The 18,442-nt window shown below is 42.0% G+C and overlaps 1 protein-coding gene across 9 annotated transcripts in view; it reads left to right on the top strand.

Annotated features, from left to right (window-relative positions):
* LOC137527136 (actin-binding protein WASF3-like) overlaps positions 1-18,442 on the top strand; it is a 197,614-nt gene that overhangs the window by 25,244 nt on the left and 153,928 nt on the right. For 2 of the 9 annotated variants that reach the window (XM_068247575.1, XM_068247566.1), the window contains exons 1-2: positions 13,610-13,701; positions 17,572-17,626. The exons of 3 other annotated variants lie outside the window; for them this stretch is intronic. The gene's annotated coding sequence lies outside the window, so the exon portion shown is untranslated. Of the gene's footprint in view, positions 1-11,819; positions 11,936-13,609; positions 13,702-17,571; positions 17,627-18,442 lie in introns of those variants that run through there. 4 more of the 9 variants (XM_068247567.1, XM_068247569.1, XM_068247571.1 and 1 more) reach the window with 4 other exon arrangements.

Below are 18,442 nucleotides of genomic sequence, written 5' to 3'. Positions count from 1 at the left end.
CTCTGACCAGACCAAGGTTTGTTTAATTAACTGGTTCAAACGAAGTTCCTTCACGGACCAATGACAGCGAGGTGTGAAAAACTCTGCCAGCAGCAACCCCAAATGGCAAAGCTGTTGCTGGCTTCCTTTATGGACAGAATAAACCCAGCAGGAGACCAGACTGGCTGACTCTGCTGGGAGCAGATTGAAAATGGATGCAATGTATGATTTTTAGACAATTAATATGGGGTTGGGGTGATCAATGCGCTCCTCACAACAAAAATGGTATATCCTAAAACGCCTGCCTGGTGCGCTCACAATCAGCAGGGGTGTATACCCTTAACTAAATATTGTTTAAGAAGGATAATAGCGCTCTACAGGTCTTTCTAATGTGTTACTCACATAAAATTCGGATTTCTTTATCATACTCCTCTCATTGAGATATATACCAACACTCTCAGATGTTAACAAAAGGGGGGGGACCTGAAGGGTCCTAGTATAGTAATCCCACCATTCCACTTTGAAAACAATAATAGTCCAAACTGTGATAGTAATTATAACACCCAATGTCAACTTTTAAATACAACTGATCAGCACACAAAGGTCCTAGTTCTCAGGTCCCAAATTTAGGCGATGTCTGGATCAATACGAAATTTCTACAGCAGCATGCTTTATCCTCATAGAGGCAATATATGTGCTCACCAAACTAAATTGCCAATCACAACAGTTGGCAGATGTCGCGTGTGGCCCAGCCTGTCAGATAACTCCGATACTGATGTGTCTTCAGCCGTTTTTCCAGACGTACATGTAAGAAAGGGATACACTCTATGGTATAGTATGTTTGAGGATCATCACCCCAAAGTGAACCACACACAGCGTAAATAAAGTGACCCAGCACCAAAAAATCTTCCTCATGCACAGTCTATAGAAGTACTAGCCTCTTACCAACTGCTATGGCTGATCCAGCTTGACCAGCATGCACGCTTATTGAACGTCTTTTCCTTCCGCAGCATCCATATAACAACAGCACCTTTGGCTCAAACAAAACACTGGCATAGTGTAATACTGTTTTATTCTCCGTAAAAAAGGTTTAAAATTGCACTTACAATGTTGCAGATTAAAATGCGCATATCAGTAAAAGATCCACGTGGTCTAGCGTCTCCTTCCGTGTTCAGGCTCCCGGGCGGAGCCTGAACACGGAAGGAGACGCTAGACCACGTGGATCTTTTACTGATATGCGCATTTTAATCTGCAACATTGTAAGTGCAATTTTAAACCTTTTTTACGGAGAATAAAACAGTATTACACTATGCCAGTGTTTTGTTTGAGCCAAAGGTGCTGTTGTTATATGGATGCTGCGGAAGGAAAAGACGTTCAATAAGCGTGCATGCTGGTCAAGCTGGATCAGCCATAGCAGTTGGTAAGAGGCTAGTACTTCTATAGACTGTGCATGAGGAAGATTTTTTGGTGCTGGGTCACTTTATTTACGCTGTGTGTGGTTCACTTTGGGGTGATGATCCTCAAACATACTATACCATAGAGTGTATCCCTTTCTTACATGTACGTCTGGAAAAACGGCTGAAGACACATCAGTATCGGAGTTATCTGACAGGCTGGGCCACACGCGACATCTGCCAACTGTTGTGATTGGCAATTTAGTTTGGTGAGCACATATATTGCCTCTATGAGGATAAAGCATGCTGCTGTAGAAATTTCGTATTGATCCAGACATCGCCTAAATTTGGGACCTGAGAACTAGGACCTTTGTGTGCTGATCAGTTGTATTTAAAAGTTGACATTGGGTGTTATAATTACCATCACAGTTTGGACTATTATTGTTTTCAAAGTGGAATGGTGGGATTACTATACTAGGACCCTTCAGGTCCCCCCCCTTTTGTTAACATCTGAGAGTGTTGGTATATATCTCAATGAGAGGAGTATGATAAAGAAATCCGAATTTTATGTGAGTAACACATTAGAAAGACCTGTAGAGCGCTATTATCCTTCTTAAACAATGTATGATTTTTGCATGTCTAAGGAATACCGTACTAAGGACAGTTATGGGAGTTATATCATTTGATTTTCTTGCTGAACATTTTGGTACCAATATGAAGGGCCGGGGTTTAACCACGACCAAGTTATTAAACTTCTCTAAAACTAGTTATGCTGCGGTAGCCAAGTTTGATGTCATATGAACTGTCATATTCGGAGGATTATGAATCTGTCATCAGCACAAATATGGCATTTATCATTTTTGACTTACAGTAATCCACAGTTTAAACCTAAAATCTTTCTCCAACGAGATGAACTGTGATTGGTTTGTAAATGGGAGGGGGCAGGCTTTGTCCCACCCCAAAACTAGCTTTAATAAAACCTGGATGCCTACAGGGAGGGGCAGTCCTCAATTTTAACAACGTAACAAGAGCACGCTGCTGGCCTGAGGACCGAGCCAGTGGCCATCTTGCTTGAACTTTGGACTGAAACAAATGATTTTAGCTTGTTCCACAAACTGACATATTTCATCTGAGATTTAAGTATTTGTTTATTTCTTTCTCTTTTTCTTTTACACTGGGTTATCATTGTCTAATTGTTGCTTTTAATGATTTTCTGTATATATTCATTATTTATATTAATAAAAGACTTCTAAAGTAATTTATTTCTCAGCTGCACCTACTATTCAGCCACACAGAACGAATCCTATCTTTCTGAAGAGTCCCTACTACTGTTCATTATAGTCAGATTAGGGTGTTTAACTGTTTTTATATGCAGGTCTTAGAATCAGTGAGTGTAGGTCCTCTGTCCTTCTACAGAGCTGGTGGCAGCTTGGTACCTTCAAATAGTGTGTAGTTTGTGTTACTGTAACTCGCAAGCTCCTTTCTAGCCTGTCTTCGGCCAAATTCCAGCTGTTTCAGCTCATCGATTGAGTCCAAGAGGTTGGACAGTCTGTAGGTTGAAATACATTGGAAGGCACTGGGTGGTCCGGCCACTAGGGGGCCTGTGATAGTATCTCTAGCTACCTAATACTTGGGGGCGTTTCTAGCTACTTAATAATGGTAGTACCTCTGGCTACCTAATACTGGGGGTACCTCTGGATTCCTAATACTGAGGGGGACCTAATACTGAGGACCAGTACCTTATACTATTGTGAGCTCATCTGGCTTCCCAACATTATTGAGGGCACATCTGATTACCTAATATTATTTTGTGGACACTTCTGGCTACCTAATACTAACATCTAGGGGCATACCAGGCTACCTAACATTTGCCACTAGTGTTCTTGAGAGCAGTGTTGCTATCTTTCATAAAATAAAATTTGGGGGAGGGTTTTGAAATTAAAAGCATGATGACAGCCAGGCAACTGACATTTATGCTACTGAATTAAAAGCATGATGATAACAGATAAGGCAACTGGCCTTTTCTAAAATGGAATAAAGTTGCCAACCTTTATTTCACTACAAGTATTCAAAAATCTAAAAAATAGCAAAGCAGAACTGAGAACTACAGTCTGTTCCAATAGGTTAGCCACACCACTATTTTCTGAGAACAGAATTCCCCTGAAATGGTTAATATGCTTACTTTTATTTTTTCCAATGGAGCATGCTTATATCTCCTCATTATTAGGAGATTTTTCTTTGAAGTAGAGCAGTGTTTCACAACATTGTAATAGTATGTACCCCTTTTAAAACCCTATACTCACCAAGTACTCCCTGGCATAGTAAACTTAAGTACCCCTTAACCAATATATATTTAATCGTAATACATGATCATTGGTTCTAAACAATTTCCAAACATTTACATAGTTACATAGTTACTTTGGTTGAAAAAAGACATACGTCCATCGAGTTCAACCAGTACAAAGTACAACTCCAGCCTGCTCCCTCACATATCCCTGTTGATCATAAAATCCCTGGATTAACATCATTGGCATTACCTAGTAATTGTAGCCATGGATGTCATTCAACGCAAGGAAAGCATCTAAGCCCCCTTTAAATGCAGGTATAGAGTTTGCCATAACGACTTCCTGTGGTAATGCATTCCACATCTTAATCACTCTTACTGTAAAGAACCCTTTCCTAAATAAATGGCTAAAACGTTTTTCCTCCATGCGCAGATCATGTCCTCTAGTCCTTTGAGAAGGCCTAGGGACAAAAAGCTCATCCGCCAAGCTATTATATTGCCCTCTGATGTATTTATACATGTTAATTAGATCTCCTCTAAGGCGTCTTTTCTCTAGACTAAATAAACCCAGTTTATCTAACCTTTCTTGGTAAGTGAGACCTTCCATCCCACGTATCAATTTTGTTGCTCGTCTCTGCACCTGCTCTAAAACTGCAATATCTTTTTTGTAATGTGGTGCCCAGAACTGAATTCCATATTCCAGATGTGGCCTTACTAGAGAGTTAAACAGGGGCAATATTATGCTAGCATCTCGAGTTTTTATTTCCCTTTTAATGCATCCCAAAATTTTGTTAGCTTTAGCTGCAGCGGCTTGGCATTGAGTACGATTATTTAACTTGTTGTCGATGAGTACTCCTAAGTCCTTCTCCAAGTTTGATGTCCCCAACTGTATCCCATTTATTTTGTATGGTGTTAGACCATTGGTACGACCAAAATGCATGACTTTACATTTGTCAACATTGAATTTCATCTGCCATGTATGTGCCCATATAGCCATCCTATCCAGATCCTGTTGCAATATAACACTATCTTCCTTAGAGTTGATGATTCTGCACAATTTTGTATCATCTGCAAAAATAGCAACATTGCTCACTACTGTATCCACTAGGTCATTAATAAATAAATTGAAGAGCACTGGACCCAGTACAGACCCCTGTGGGACCCCACTGCTAACAGTCTCCCATTTTGAGTATGATCCATTGACCACAACTCTTTGTTTTCTGTCCATTAGCCAGTTCCCTATCCAAGCACACAGACTCTTCCCCAGTCCTTGCATCCTCATCTTTTGCACCAGACTTTTGTGGGGAACAGTGTCGAATGCCTTAGCAAAGTCTAAGTATATCACATCTACAGCATTCCCAATATCCATATTAGCATTCACTACCTCATAAAAGCTGAGCATGTTAGTCAAACAGGACCTGTCTTTAGTAAACCCATGTTGATGCTGAGAAATAAGATTATTTTCTACTATGAAGTCATGTATAGTATCTCTTAGTAACCCCTCAAATAGTTTGCATACAACTGATGTTAAGCTTACAGGTCTATAATTTCCTGGATCTGATTTTTTGCCCTTCTTAAATAATGGGAAAACGTGGGCTGTACGCCAATCCACTGGGACTCTGCCAGTTGCAAGAGAGTCACAAAAGATAAGATAAAGGGGTTTATCTATAACTGAACTTAATTCCCTTAGGACCCGAGGATGCATGCCATCCGGGCCAGGTGCCTTGTCTATTTTTAATTTATTTAGTCTTGCCTTTACTTCTTCCTGCGTTAAGTATTTAATATTACAGTTAGAAGATTGAGACTCTTCCGCCTCTGTAATTTGCAACAGTGCTGTTTCCTTTGTAAAGACAGAAGCAAAGAAAGCATTTAATAACTCTGCCTTACCTTGGTCATCCACCATTGAGTTCCCACCCTCATCCTTTAGGAGTCCTATACAGTCAACCTTTCTTTTTTTAGAGTTGATGTACTTGTAAAACTTTTTTGGGTTAGATTTGATATCCCTAGCGATTTGATTTTCAGCTTCGATCTTTGCCAGCCTAATTTCTTTTTTACAATTTTTATTGCACTCCTTATAATTGCTTAGTGCAGCCTCGGTCCCCTCCTGTTTTAGGACCTTATAGGCATTCTTTTTCCTCTTCATTTTATCTTTAACCTTTCTATTCATCCATAGAGGCCTTTTTTTATTCCTAGACATTTTGTTTCCATATGGGATATACATACTACAATATTGATTGAGAATACGTTTAAAAGCTTGCCATTTCCCTTCAGTGTCCTCCCCTTGTAGTATATTATCCCAGTTCACCAAACTTAGTGCCTGCCTGATTTGATTGAACTTTGCTTTTCTAAAATTCATAGTTTTCGTGGTCCCGCTGCCCCGTGGCCTATCAGTCACCAGATCAAACGTTATCATGTTGTGATCACTATTTCCCAAATGTTCTTGAACCTGCACATTTGATACATTATCTGGTCTATTCGAAATGATCAGATCCAGTAACGCATTCCCCCTAGTTGGTTCCGTTACCATTTGAGTCAAGTAATTGTCCTGTAGTGCTGCCAGAAATCTGCTGCTTTTACCAGAATAGGTAGCCTCAATACCCCAGTCAATGTCTGGAAAGTTGAAGTCGCCCATAACTATGACCTCATTTTTACTTGCCGCTTTTTCAATTTGCTGTAGTAATTGCAGTTCTGCAGCTTCATTAATATGAGGTGGTCTGTAGCATACCCCAATAAGCAATTGGCAACTTTTATTTCCACCATGAATATTTACCCAAACGGACTCCACATCTTCGCAATCTTCCTCCATCTCATCGTTGAGGACAGCTGTAAAAGAATTCTTAACAAAGAGACAAACCCCTCCACCTTTTTTTCCTGTTCTATCCCTCCTGAACACATTGTATCCTTTTAAATTGGCTATCCAGTCATGACTTTCATCCATCCATGTCTCGGTTATTCCCACAATGTCATAGCCTTTGTCATTCAGAATGAACTCTAGTTCATCTATTTTATTTGCAAGGCTCCGAGCATTGGTTATCATGCACTTTATATTTTTACCACCACATTTACCAATTTTGTTTACCTGAAATGGGCTACTTGAAGTTTTACCAACCTCCTTAATCTTTACACTGTCCCCACCCCCCTCTCCACCCCCCATAATGTTAGGCTCCCACTGTCTTTTTACCTTATCTTGTCTATATGTTGAGACTTTATCCTCCCGCCTCCCCCCAGATCCTAGTTTAAAATCTCCTCCAACCGTTTAGCCATCTTCTCCCCCAATGCAGCTGCACCCTCCCCATTAAGGTGCAGCCCGTCCCTGCTGTAGAACCTGTAGCCGACTGCAAAGTCTGCCCAGTTCTCCAGGAACCCAAACCCTTCCTTCCTACACCAATTTCTCAGCCACTTATTTAACTCCCTAAGCTCCCTCTGTCTCTCAGATGTAGCACGTGGCACTGGCAGTATTTCAGAGAACACCACCTTGGAGGTCCTTGCTTTAAGTTTATCTCCAAGTACCTGAAAATCATTTTTGAGGACCTTCCATCTCCCACTAACTTTGTCATTGGTGCCAATGTGTACCATGACAGCCGGGTCTTCCCCAGCCCCACCCAATAATCTGTCAATTCTTTCCGCTATATGCCGAACCCGAGCACCCGGGAGGCAACAGACTGTACGGCATTCACGGTTTCTTCGACCGATTACCCTGTCTGTGCGCCTAATAATTGAATCCCCTACCACCAGTACCTGTCTAGCCTTAGCTGCACTCCTATTCCCTTTCTCGTTACAGCAGTCTGCCCCTTGGTTGCTAAGGAGCACATCCTGCTGCAGCATTGCTACTCCAGAGTCGTCCTCACCAATATTACGCAAACAAGCATACTTATTAGTGAGGGACAACTCGGGACTAGCCTCCCTGCCACTTTTTCCCCTACCCCTTCTAACTGTGACCCAACTAGCGGCTACCTCTGCTTCTTGCTCCGGCTTTACTCCACCCGCCTCATCTTCAAGGGTTCCATCAAGTGTCTGGATCGTGAGATCCAAGCTCATCTCCATGTTGTGTATGCGTCTCAGTGTTGCGAGATGCTTATTTAGCTCTGCGACTTCCGCCTCTAACCGAGCAACACGCACACATCCAGGGCAACAGTAAACACCCTCAATCCGCTGGTCAAGGCATGCATACATGCTGCAGGATGTACACTGTACTGCATTGTCCAACATGATGACTATTGTGTGGGGAAAATTTATTTAAAGTAAACTATGGTGGTAAAAGATGAAACGGGAGAGTGAGTGACGTTCGGGAGTAAGTGTAGCTGGGGTGGAAGAGGGGGAGGGGTGGAGGAGGGGGAGTGAGTAAGTTGGGGTGGAGGAGGGGGAGTGAGTAAAGTTGGGGTGGGGGGGAGGAGGGGGAGGAGGGGAGGGGGAGTGAGTGAAGCTGGGGTGGAGTCCTCAAAACTTAAAGACTACACCACAACGTGTTAGCACATTCTAACCAATGCAAAAAAACCGCAATATTGGTTGAAGGTTTTTTTTTTTTTTTTTTTAGTCCTTACCTGTTTCCTCTCCCTTCTCTCTTTGTGCCTGTGTTCTAACGCCTGTTTTTTAACGCCTATGCCACTTGTGTCGAAGCCACTTAGTGAGCAAGCCACAGACTGAGCAAGCTCAGTACTGAGACCTGAAGCTGTCCAAATACCTCGTGTTACAGCTAATCCCTCCCCCTAGCTGATTGACAGCCTGCTGCAAACAGAGAAAAAAAAATTGTACTTTTAAAACAAGCACTTGCTGTTAGATATCTGATGAATCGCTATGCACAAGCCCCAGATATCAAAGCAGCAACACACACACTTTACAAACAACAGCAATATAATATAATCTGAGCTCACAATCTATTGCTTTTAATTAGCTAAAATACTAATTTGGTGTTGATAAAGGTTTTATTATTTTCTAAAACATTAAAATCTTTCTCCAACGAGATGAACTGTGATTGGTTTGTAAATGGGAGGGGGCAGGCTTTGTCCCACCCCAAAACAAGCTTTAATAAAACCTGGATGCCTACAGGGAGGGGCAGTCCTCCATTTTAACAACGTAACAAGAGCACGCTGCTGGCCTGAGGACCGAGCCAGTGGCCATCTTGCTTGAACTTTGGACTGAAACAAATGATTTTAGCTTGTTCCACAAACTGACATATTTCATCTGAGATTTAAGTATTTGTTTATTTCTTTCTCTTTTTCTTTTACACTGGGTTATCATTGTCTAATTGTTGCTTTTAATGATTTTCTGTATATATTCATTATTTATATTAATAAAAGACTTCTAAAGTAATTTATTTCTCAGCTGCACCTACTATTCAGCCACACAGAACGAATCCTATCTTTCTGAAGAGTCCCTACTACTGTTCATTATAGTCAGATTAGGGTGTTTAACTGTTTTTATATGCAGGTCTTAGAATCAGTGAGTGTAGGTCCTCTGTCCTTCTACAGAGCTGGTGGCAGCTTGGTACCTTCAAATAGTGTGTAGTTTGTGTTACTGTAACTCGCAAGCTCCTTTCTAGCCTGTCTTCGGCCAAATTCCAGCTGTTTCAGCTCATCGATTGAGTCCAAGAGGTTGGACAGTCTGTAGGTTGAAATACATTGGAAGGCACTGGGTGGTCCGGCCACTAGGGGGCCTGTGATAGTATCTCTAGCTACCTAATACTTGGGGGCGTTTCTAGCTACTTAATAATGGTAGTACCTCTGGCCACCTAATACTGGGGGTACCTCTGGATTCCTAATACTGAGGGGGACCTAATACTGAGGACCAGTACCTTATACTATTGTGAGCTCATCTGGCTTCCCAACATTATTGAGGGCACATCTGATTACCTAATATTATTTTGTGGACACTTCTGGCTACCTAATACTAACATCTAGGGGCATACCAGGCTACCTAACATTTGCCACTAGTGTTCTTGAGAGCAGTGTTGCTATCTTTCATAAAATAAAATTTGGGGGAGGGTTTTGAAATTAAAAGCATGATGACAGCCAGGCAACTGACATTTATGCTACTGAATTAAAAGCATGATGATAACAGATAAGGCAACTGGCCTTTTCTAAAATGGAATAAAGTTGCCAACCTTTATTTCACTACAAGTATTCAAAAATCTAAAAAATAGCAAAGCAGAACTGAGAACTACAGTCTGTTCCAATAGGTTAGCCACACCACTATTTTCTGAGAACAGAATTCCCCTGAAATGGTTAATATGCTTACTTTTATTTTTTCCAATGGAGCATGCTTATATCTCCTCATTATTAGGAGATTTTTCTTTGAAGTAGAGCAGTGTTTCACAACATTGTAATAGTATGTACCCCTTTTAAAACCCTATACTCACCAAGTACTCCCTGGCATAGTAAACTTAAGTACCCCTTAACCAATATATATTTAATCGTAATACATGATAATTGGTTCTAAACAATTTCCAAACATTTACTATTGCTTTTAATTAGCTAAAATACTAATTTGGTGTTGATAAAGGTTTTATTATTTTCTAAAACATTAAATTTGTTATTCTTGGTTAAGTATATCAAGCCTGAGAACCCCCTGGAACTATCAGAAGTACCCCCTGGGGTACGCGACCACATGTTGGGAATCTAGGATGTAAAGAATAAAGATCTGCTGGCTATGCAGGGGAGCAAGCGTTTGGTGCACAGCTGGATTGATTGTAAGTGATATAAGGATTTAAAGCCATGGATGAAATTACCATGATAAGGATTTGGGAGACTTATTGGGGTTCTTATTGTATGTTAGGCCAGACTACAATTTCACCTTGGTGATTAATATGGTTGGCTATTTGGCAAATGTCTGTGGAATCATATATTTGTGATGTGACAGCTTTTATATACAGTGAAACTCAGTTGTCCAGAACTCTGTTAACCAAAACTCTTAAGCTCAACACACACCATACAATCTTGGTTGTACAGATTTACCAAATCTATGTAGTATAAGGGCCAACAGATTAAAAATACTTTGAATGATTGATTGGATAAGCTCTTATACTACATGAAAGTGGTAAGGTTGAACAACCCAGATTGTATGGTGTGTGTTGAGCCTTAAAGGACTTACGGGGCCAAGAATAGAAAAAAAAAAAAAAAAAGTTAGCTACCTGCATCAGCTTGTAAGGCACGGAGGACGCCGTCCGCACCCCCCGTGCCGTTCCGCTGGGTCCCCGCTGCTCAATAGCCCCCCGAACGGTCCCCGACCGCGCGGCCCGGGTCGGACTCCCTAGCCTGTACAAAGATGGCCACCGGAGCTGGCTGCGGCTGCGCAGTCCGCATAGCCGCGAGTGCAGCTGCGCAGCTCTAAGGCCAACCCCCCGATCCACGTAACAGTAGCGTAGATCGAAGGGGGTTGGCCTTAGAGCTTCGCAGCCGCACTCGCGGCTATGCGGACTGCGCAGCCGCGGCCAGCTCCGGCGGCCATCTTTGTACAGGCTGGGGAGCCCGACCCGGGTCGCGCGGTCGGGGACCGTTCGGGGGCTATTGAGCGGCGGGGACCCGGCGGAACGGCACGGAGGGCGCGGACGGCGTCCTCCGTGCCTTACAAGCTGATGCAGGTAGCTAACTTTTTTTATTTTATTTTTCTATACTTGGCCTCGTAAGTCCTTTAAGCAAACAGAAAACAAGTCCCACCCTTGAAGAATTCACAAGGATAATTTTACATTATATTACCGTATAAAGTAATATAGCTGTGCAACATTATGTTAAGTTTGTCTTTTTTTTGCTTTGTTTTAAATGACTGTATTTCAATATTACTACATAGTATAGATGTGATATGATATATAGTACAGTATTAGTTAGGGCGATAACTCTCAAGTAACCAGAAACTTCATTGCATACAGCATATGTCAATGCCTGTAGTGCAGGGTAAACTATATTCTACTGTACTGTATTATCATACAGTAGGCTGCACATTATCATTACTTATATCCTCATTTTGAACCGTGTTACATATTATTTAATCATTACCTGAATGAGTTTTTGGGGAGCCAGTGTCTATACTGACCCAATTGCTCCCCTCTGTATCTATTGACTTCATGAATTCTCAGGTTACCATGGTAACAATGAGAGGTTTGTAATCCAATGGCTATTTCAGGCTTGCTTAGTAACACAACTGTGTCATGTGATGTAATTGTGTCACTGTGGGGAATCAGAGATGGAATAAATTGTAATGGGGCCCTAGGCAAGGTAGCAGATTTGGGGGCCCCTTGTGGTCCTTTTGGTAAGCTGAAATGAAGAGAGGTCAAAGAAGATGGCAGGTGGGCCTCTTGACACCCACTGGTCCCAAGCATCTGCCTAGGTTGCCTGGTGGATGATTCTGCTCTGCAGGGAATACCAGTCTAGCATGTTAGCATGAGAAATTACCAGCTTTTTTCTGGATTACTTTATTAAATAAGCCCACTTGTGTTGTAACTGTTACTTATTTGTGTCTGTCAAGCTGTACGCTCTTTTTACAGCCAACTTCCTCAGCCAGTGCTATAAATGGAAGATATTTTCTATGAAGAACATATTGGTTGGTTGTCTGTTCCACTTTCTTGATTTAATGCCGCTTGTTTTATGGGAACATCTGCGGATGTAATCTGTGGTTTCCACATGCTTATAACTTCTTGTTTGTTATTTTGAATTTCCTGGATTACTTAGTCAGGAGTCTGTTTACGAGACAGTGCAGAAAGCCTGTGCATATGCTAGCTCATCTGTTGGTAAGGGCTGCTTTTAGATATCACAAGGACCAAGAATCATAAGAGATCTGGACCTGATCCACTACGATTGCTGTGATTTGCGTATAAATTACAACTGGTGACTACATCTTGCTGGACACTTCATGCACTCTTTTGTTTGAGATTTATCCCATGTGTGAGACGGTGTGATAACATTCAGCACTGCACATTCTTGGATGTTTCTTCCTTAGCTTATTAGCTCAACTTCCACAAAGGAGAAGCTGCTCAAGATGCTAAAAATGTTCAGACCTGAAGAAATGTTGAGTAAAAAAAAATGCACAAGCCCACCTTGCTCTATTTATCTGCTCCACAGTTATTGGACAGTTCTTGGGGCACCATCTGGACTAATGGTATGTCTGGTAGTGAAGAACTGGTACTACTTATGAACAATCACAATTAGTACAAGGATCTTCTAACAGACACACCAAAAAAGAGTAGTCGCTCAGTCAGGCTCATGACTAACATAGAAGGAGCTGAAAGGGCCTGGATAGAATGGGTTCACACCACAATTCAAAAAAAAGATTGTCAGTTCCAAATATTCACAGACATATTGGTAAGCCCATCAGCAAGTGGCAAGGTCAAACTCACTTGGGGAACCAATAATCTTTGGCTATTTGTTTGAGCGGAGGTCTCTTTAAATTTTGCATTGTCTTCTAAAAGACCCTTTACCCAATTGTGAAAATGCTGGATAGAGGTGTCCAAAAATAATAAAATAATTAAATAAAACCTTTAAACATAGGTTACCATTATAGATAGCACAAAGTGATACAAGAATTTATTCAGAAAGCACAAACTGGACAAGGCGTTTCACACCCCCAGAACCATTTCTTTGGGTCAATAGCCAGTGCCTTTGATTAAAAAAAGGCTTATTTTATGACTGCCCTAAAGAAACGTCTAAAAAATGGCCACTGCCTCTAGATATCACTTAGAAAAGGGACCTTCCCCATTTGACTTGAAGAGGAACTCCAGTAAAAATAATGTAATAAAAAAGTGCTCCATTTTTACAATAATTATGTATAAATGATTTACCGGTAGTCAGTGTTTGCCCACTGTAAAAGCTTTCCTCTCCTTGATTTACATTCTGACATTTATCACATGGTGACATTTTTACTACTGGCAGGGGATGTAAGTGGATGTACCGGCTGCTTGCTGTTTTTGACAGTTGGAAACGGATGTTAACAGCTATTTCCCACAATGCAACGAGGTTCACAGACAGGAAACTGCCAGGAAAATGGTCCTCACAGTCTCCTGTGGGAGGGGCTTCACCACAATATCAGCCATACAGAGCCCTCTGATGATCCATTTGGGTAAAGGAATAGATTTCTCATGTAAAATGGGGTATCAGCTATTGATTGGGATGAAGTTCAATTCTTGGTCACGGTTTCTCTTTACGTATACATACTAGTCAATAAACCACATTGACTGTTTTAAAATATTATTTTTTCTTTATTATTTTGATAGATGACTTCCAGCTTTTTCTCCAGCACCCTGCTGTAATCCTCCATGTGCCTTCATTTTGATAAAAGCCCTCTGTACTGGCTAGAAGTATTTTAGCTTCTGTGCAGAATTTTGTCATGTTAATTGAAGACTGCATTCACCGGAGTCTTTTCAGCCTGCTTTCATCCTTCTACTTTTCTTAATATTCTTTTTGAGGTCTGGTGCTCATATGATGTAATGCAGCTGGCTGCGTACAGTTTTATATGTGACACTATTAAAGTCTCTTTAGTGGTGAGCGTGGCAGTGCTTCACCAGGTCTTGATTGGTTTTTGGCCCATGTGGGTGTGGATTAACTTGTATGTTTCTGCTGGTGTTTTTTAGTTGCACCAAAATGGTATACATTTTAATCAAGATAGAATTCATTTTTTGTTATTTGTAAGTCAGAGTCCAATTCCTCTTTGAAAAGGAACTCAACTTTAATGTAATTTAATGATTAAAATTACTTATATTTTACAATAATAATGTATACATTATTTATCCAGTATTTGCCAATTATAAAATCTTTCCTGTTCCTGATTTACATTCTTAAATGTGGCACTTGTGGTGAAGTTTTTACTGCTGGCAAGATGCATTGCTGAGAAATGATTGTTTGTTGTGTGTTGAGCTGAATTAATATCTGGACTCCTAGAGTGCCCTGGGGCAGAAGGCTCCATAACTAAATAGCCTAGGCTTAGCATAACTGGGAGGGCAGGGTTACATACAATTATACAAGAAATTATACACATATGAAGGCTTTCTGATGCTGAAACCAGGATAATTAACATAAAAGTGAGTATTCTGGATAATGTATTACATTCTACTATATGTCATTGCTGTGCCTCTTAAATGTCGCAAAGACTTGATAATATCTCCAGGAAAGGTAAATCAACCTTAAAGTGTACCTGACATGGCCCAGAATAAAAGTTTTATACATACCTGGGGTTTCCTCCAACCCCCTTTAGGCTTATTGGTCCCTCACTATCCTTCTCTGCCTCCTGGTTCTTCCGCAGTTTGGCCCATTAATTCAGCCAGTCAGCACCAGTCGGCGCAGTAGTAGTGCACAGGCACAGAACTCTCCTGGCGATGGAGTGCACGATGCTGGGCTGCGCAGTGCGTGCCGACTGCCTGAATTACCAGGCCAAATTGAGGAAAAACCAGAAGGCGGAGGAGCACTGCTGCCACAGCTTAATGAAACCCCATAGGGAAGTTCATACTTCCCATGTTGCAGTATGCTATGCCGGAAGTGCCCAATCTTACGCTAGCGCAGAACTACGTTACCGTGCGTGACCTGCGGGGATCTGTGTTGGCCCCGAAGCCATGTTAGTCTATGGCGACGTGTTTTTTTTAAAGTTGGCGTTGCATCTTTTTTACCACACTTCCGTATTCCCAGAAGCAAGAAGTGACCGCAAGCGCGCGTGTTTCCTGTTTGGCTGGTGGCTGGAGAGAGAACACCGTGTACTAACGCGGTGTTCCTTGAAGGCTTGTTTTTGGAAGTGCGCGGAAGCACCGCAATGCTACCGCCAGTTTGCAGTGTGAAACCAGCCAGAGGGCTGAAGGAAGTCCCAGGTATGTATAATACTTTTATTTTGGGCCATCTCAGGTTCTCTTTAAAGTGTTATTGCAACAGACATCACTGCTAAGAAAGTTATGCACAGCTCCCTTTTCAGGCTCCCATTTTGTGTTCCAGGACAAGCTTTATCAACAGGGCACACAAAAGAAGGGGGAAAAAATGACAGTATTTCAAGACAAGACAAATAACATTTATATTGCGCTTGTCTCCTGGCTTACTCAAAGTCCCTTCCCTTCCGATCTTCAAGGCTAAAAAAGTTTTTTTGGGCTCCAGTTCCATTTTTATTCTGTTTCTTAGTGACCAATGACTCGCCTTTTGCTATGTTGCTTGTTGTCATCTCTAATGTATGAATGTCTTCTGGACCTTTCTGTCTGCAGTGCTGACAGCAGCTCTCTCTAGTGAATGCTTACCATGAGTGAATCTACTGTCACCTTCTTACTAGCCTGCCAGTTTATTTTCCTATAAACTCTTGAACTGTCTTACTAATAGAGGTTAACACGTTACTGTATTCTTAACTGTTGCCATGGTGCCCACATACAGAAAGCTATACATTGGTTTGTAAATGATAGCTGAAAGATGATACTGTAAATAGTAGATAAGATTAAACTGTAAGGCGGGGTGTAAGTACAAATCATAGAGCCCCTCCAGTAAAACATCCACACGATTACTCACCACCTCCCCATGTTAACCTCCACAGCCAGGGGGCCCATTTGCCAGTAGTCAAATAACAAATATTGCCATCGTTGACCTGCCCGTAATAGGTTTCTGCCTATCCTTCATAGTGCCAGCCCTACCTGCTCACAGCGTTCCTGCACATCCAGCTTGTTGCCCCCAATGTGCCCACACTGTTCCTGTGCATTCTACATAATGCTGCCCCCTTCCCTCCTCCCTCCAGGCTGCTCTTTTCTGCCTGTCCGACATAATGCCAACCCTCACTTGTTCATGCTGTTTATGCCTACCCTGGATAGTGCCAGGCCTCCACCTGCCAACATTTTTCCTGTGCATCCTACATAATGCCAACTCCCCAGTGGCCAGCAATCTCACTATTTCTGTCCATCTTGCATGTTTCCAACCCTACCGGACCAAACTGCTCCCTTTTTATCCAGCATGGCGCCAGCTCCCCATGTGCCCACACTGTGTCTGCACAGCTTGTATAGTGCTAGCCCCAAACTTGCCCACCAGACAGCACAGTAGCATAGTGGATAGAGCCCTCACCTTACAGTGCTAGGATCCCAAGTTCAAACCTGGGCCAGGACAACATTTTCATGATGTTCTAACTGCTTGCATGGCTTACTCCAGGGTTCCTCCAGCATCCCCAAAACATACAAATAATGTAGTTGGTTCCCACCCAAAATTGTCCTTAGTATATAATGAGTGGCAATAGAGACAAAAGACTATGAATATGCTAGCATAGAGACATAGACACTAACATGACTATATACTCTGAAGATAGTTGTGGAAGATGTCAGCATAAATACATTGTAGTAATAATAATAGATACAGTATACCCTCTCCACACACACACCTGCTCAGGCTGATCCTGCAGAGTGCCAGCCTGCACCTGCTGCTTCCTACTTATCCACCCACAGTGCCAAAGTATCTGCATGTCTTCTATTATGCTAGAACCTGCTCCACCCAACTAAATTAGAGCTGGGCAGCAGGTATGGTCAAAGAGAGGCAAATAATTAAAATCTAGTGTAGATTGTATGTTAATGTAATATACAGGTAGTCCCCGACTTACAAATGCCCGACTTACGAACGACCCGCCGATACGAACGGCATGGATTCTCTGTTTCCATGGGAACAAGTAAAAAAAAACTTTTCAAATTAGACTTGTAGTTTTTGAGAAAATTGATTTTAAAAAATTCAAAGAAAAAATGGCTTTTAAACTTGTATAAACAGGTACAAAGGGCAGAGGTGACACAGAGTGGGACACTGGAGGCAGAGGGGGACAGAGATGGCACCGTGTTCCGACTTAAGAACAGATTCAGGTTAAGAACGAACCTAGAGTCCCTATCCCGTTTGGTAATCGGGGACTACCTGTAAATGTATGCAGCTTGAAAATTGACTGCTGATGAATTTGTTTGGTCCATTTTCAAGATTTATCTGATAGACTATCTCTTCTTCTCAGTAGCAATATGGAGCAGGAGCGTGGAGGCGAGCCTGTGTCCCAAGCTTTGAATAAGGTGCACTGATTACATTTTCTCATTTAAACAAATTAAATGTGTGTCCTAGATAGCATTAGCACATTTCTAATTGCTTTTGAAGAGTTCCTGAAGTGTCTCTTTTCAAAAAATCAATGGAGTAATAAGCTTTTATATAACATTTCCTGGCGTTAAAAGGATTTTACGCCCTCTCTTCATACTTCTACAGAGAAAGATGTTGTGCAGAATTATACAGGGCTGTGGAGTCGGGACAAAAATCTTCAGACTCCAACTCCTCAGTTCATGAAACCACGACTCCGACTCCGACGGGTACCCAAAATGGCTCCGTCTCCTCGACTCTTGACTCCTTAGTCTAATACTTACCAGGGCTGTGGAGTTTGTACAAAAATCATCCGACTCCTCAGTTCATGAAATCAACGACTCCAACTCCGGGTGCCCCAAACGACTCCGACTCCAACTCTGACTTATAGTAGTATATTATAGTAGTATGGTGATCTGTGCTGCGCAGTGCTGGTCTGTGCCATGTCCTGCAGTGCTGGTCAGTGCTGTGTCGTGTAGTACTGATCTGTGCTGTGTCTCTCAGTACTGGTATGTACTGTGTCTAGCAGTACTGGTCTGTGCTATATCTTACGGTGCTGGTCTGTGCTATATCTTACAGTGCTGGTCTGTGCTATATCTTACAGTGCTGGTCTGTGCTGTGCCGTGCAGTACTTGTCTGTGCTGTGTCGCTCAGTACTGGTCTATGCTGTGTGGTGCAGTACTGGCTTGTGCTGTGTCGCGCAGTACTGGTTTGTGGTGTGTGGCGCAGTACTGGTTTGTGGTGTGCAGCAGAGTACT

Source organism: Hyperolius riggenbachi, chromosome 8 (assembly GCF_040937935.1).
Source record: "Hyperolius riggenbachi isolate aHypRig1 chromosome 8, aHypRig1.pri, whole genome shotgun sequence".
NCBI classification, from domain to species: Eukaryota; Metazoa; Chordata; class Amphibia; order Anura; family Hyperoliidae; genus Hyperolius; species Hyperolius riggenbachi.
Note: the sequence above shows the minus strand (reverse complement) of the source record. Positions and strands in the feature narration are given on the sequence as shown.